Genomic DNA, 3,868 nt, shown 5'->3' on the forward strand with positions numbered 1-3,868 from the left:
AGCCCATTTTAGGATTTTATATGCATTCAATTATGTGTATGTATATATATATATATATATATATATATATATTGAGTTTTATCTTAACGTTTATATATGTTAATAAAAATGGTTTTCTTATTATTGCTTCACAATTGTTTATAGAATTTGTGATTTTTTTTCAGAGCCCATGCAAACTAAATTGAATACAATACAGAAACTAATGAAAATTAATAACATTATCCATGCTATAATATTCTTTTTGAATTCATTCTGTAATAGTACTTAGAATTTTATTTAAAGTTATTTGTGAATAAATTTATAAAAAGTATGAAGAGTTACAGTTTGGAACTACTAAATCCTGATTGTGGATAACCTTAAACTGGCTACTCCAACCCTCCTTGTGGCACACGGAAAAATCTGTATTACCGGACCGCTGCAACAGCAACACTGGCGGGAACTATGGTTGAGTCCTAGGCCATCACTGGCCACGGTTCAACCCTTCTCTCAGGATGTACGTCCCTTCCTTAATGCAAGGAGGCATACTCCACCTTTTTCTGTAAACACCAGGGTGGCGAGAACCAACCACCATACCGGAAGCATCTCATCCTTATTTCGAGGGGCCTCCCCCCGGGTAGATGAAGTTTCTTATCCTCAATTGCGAGGTGCTTCCGGGGAGATGAAGATTTAGTAAAGTGTAATATAAATAAAACAGTATAATTTCTCTTAAAAACCTTTGTGAGAGTATTAAAGCTGAAGAAAACCATAGCGATCACATTTCTATTTTCCTACCTTGTTGGAAATTATGAATCTTAAATAAATTTTAAGTACATTAGAATCAAATATATAGCAAGAATTTCGATGAGATTTCTTTTTTCTAATGGCCATTTTCATATCTGATCTCATTCAGTCGCCCTAAGATTATATAATGAGATGATCGCAACATTCGATCGAAAATTATCTCCGATGGAGTGTAATGGACACTTCATGGGTCGCGGGAATAAAAGTAGCAAATGTGTATGTATCTTGATCTTTCTGATTCTTTAATTTAATAATCCGAAAGCTGATTTTAAATCATTTAATTAAATCTCTCGACCATGTCATCAAACTCGCGATGTAACGCTGTCATTCAAGTTTTCAAAATATAAAAAAAATGTGGAATTTAAATTTTTACTTTGATCCGAATATAATGTTATAGGCCCGACATAACGCGAAATCCACCTTCTAAGTTACAATCGGCGCTTCTTGATCAGGATGTGCATTGCTTCGAACTACTTGGTAAAACAGTCCATCAGTTCGGTACAGGACTTAACGTTTGCCTTTCAAGTTAGAGGGAAAGGACCTAAAATATCCAAGGCCCTTCTCTCGAATTTTGCATCGCATTATAACCTGTTGTTCTTGTTTTGATTTTGCAAAAGTGGTCTTCTATGTACATTTCTCATCGTTTATATACAGTTTCTCTGAACGAAATTGATTCTAGTAAAATCTCTCTCGAATTTACATTTTCATGACTCCAAAATGCCCTTCATTTGCGCTGTCATAGATATATAGCAGAACTTTTTGAATTCAACTTTCTGGAGAATCTATCGAAAAGAGTTTCCGTCATCACTCTCCCACTTACAATATAAAACCTATATATATATTACTGAAGTTTTTAGATTCATTGAGCTATCTGGTCTTCATCTTCTATAAAATTCAACATTCATCGCAAGGAAACAGGCTAAGTCTGGAGAAGAAATATCCTCCTATAATGTTAATGGTTGAAATGTCAATCCTATTAGCATAAAATGGCGAACAGCACTATTAACGATATCTTCCCGACATTTGCCGGCATTCAGAACATTGGACAGCATCGTGGGAATATCCTTGAAGATTTTATGCTAATAGGGAAGACTTACAATGGCTTAAAATTCTTTACGAGTAGCACTATAACTTCTTTCAGGCTTCAACAAACTCTTGCTAAAATAAGCTGAGACAGATTATTTGTTTCCGATTATTCTGGAGATTAAATCTCATATTCCTTCATTACTAGCATCCATATCTAAAATAAAGTCTTGTCTAGCCGAGGATAAACCAAAATAGAAATTGGCGGAGCCTACTTTAGATTGCTGAAAGATTTCTCACATTTTTCTGTCCAATTAAAATTTATGTAGAAGTCTAAATATGGCTGAAAACTTTCGTGCAGATCTAGAATAATATGTATATAAACCTAGGTTATTATGGATGCCATGTACTGTCTGTGAGTGAGGTCAATCATTTACAGTCCTTATTTTATCTGTGTTGGCCAGAATTCCTTTTGTTGATAAAACGTGGCCAAAACCAGTAATCTTCTTTCAGAAGAAATCTGCATTTCTGTAGGCTTAATTTTAGATTAGTTTTTCATTATCACCGACAGCGGTGTATCAAATGATTCGACTAGATCCAGAGCTACAAGTTGGATATCCTTTGCCATTCATGAAAGTACAAGCCCATCTCTTATAGCACAAGATATTGTACGATATCTTCACGATGTTGTCCGACATTCTGAATGTCGGCCAAAATCATATAGATACCATAATTATGTTATTTTGTGCTAATAAGGTCTTTTGACATGTCGGTTAGAACGCATTAATGAGTTCTGTCCTGGATCAGATAGAATCGTTCGAGTGGTTCTTATTCCCACTCAAGATGAAGATATCAAGAGATCAGTAGTGGTTTCAAAGTTGATTTTGTCACTTAACTCTGCATTTATACCAACGATATGGCGTTACTTTCTGAAAAGAAAAACCTCAACTTCATCGTCTCCGCATCAAAGATCTTTAAAATTACATTCATGATACCAAAAATGAAAAACTGCAATAGATTCACCAAAATTAAACTCATACTATCTAGTAAAAAAAAAAATGTAAACTAAATACATCAGATATTTTCTTTCAAAATACAAAAAAATCCATTTTTCTCAAGAGAGTAAATACCTAAGCATAATAATTACAAAAAATATTAATAACTCATGATTGTCATAAAGTTTTCCCTTGAATTGCTCGGAGTTAGAAATGCATATAAAAAAATTAAAGGTTATTTATTACTTTTTATTGTTCCTACTAGCAGAAAATACTCAACCACGTTGTTTTGATATTTTCATGATGTTGGCAGGTATTCATGTTTTCGTACATCTTGTATTAATTGGGACATTGCAATTCTTTGATCTATCCTGATTTACGCTATCCTGATTTTTCATATATATATATATATTATGAAAATCAGTAGTGGCTAGAATATGAGTTTTAGAACGAATCTCCAGAAGTAGATGATTTATGAGAATTTAAGATATTAGAAGCGCATTCAATATCCATACAATCAAAAATATCAAACACCTCTCTCTTTTTCCCAAATCTGAACAACATTGAAAATGAAGCAATAAAAGAAATAGAAATTTACCACTTCACACCAAACACTAGACGACCAAGAACTTTAACAATCTTTCTTCTCATGGTCACTTTTTAAACTTAAAAAATTAAGTTAAAACTGACCCATATTCCAACTGTAACAAAGTTTATAATTCTAGTTCCAAAACAACTCACTTTGTATTGGCCCAGGAAAAACAATAGAATATCCCCACACGCAATTACAATAAAACATCAATCGAATATCCCCAGGAAAGACAATAGAGCATCACACTTGGAACCAGCGAGCCCCGGTCTGGAAACCTCCCCCTCTAATTAGCCGTCTCGCCCACTGATGCTAATTAGTCGGCCATCTCCACCTCTCTTGTGAATTAAGCTTCTGATTGAACACACTACTTCTTCCTTGCTTTCACCATGTCTTCTGAATCCAAGTGTTCATGTTTCAAGAAATAGAGAATTGTATATTTGTGCTACTATGCAGTACACTATACTTTTCATTGCTAGTC

Source organism: Argiope bruennichi, chromosome 6 (genome assembly GCF_947563725.1).
Source record: "Argiope bruennichi chromosome 6, qqArgBrue1.1, whole genome shotgun sequence".
Taxonomy (NCBI): Eukaryota; Metazoa; Arthropoda; class Arachnida; order Araneae; family Araneidae; genus Argiope; species Argiope bruennichi.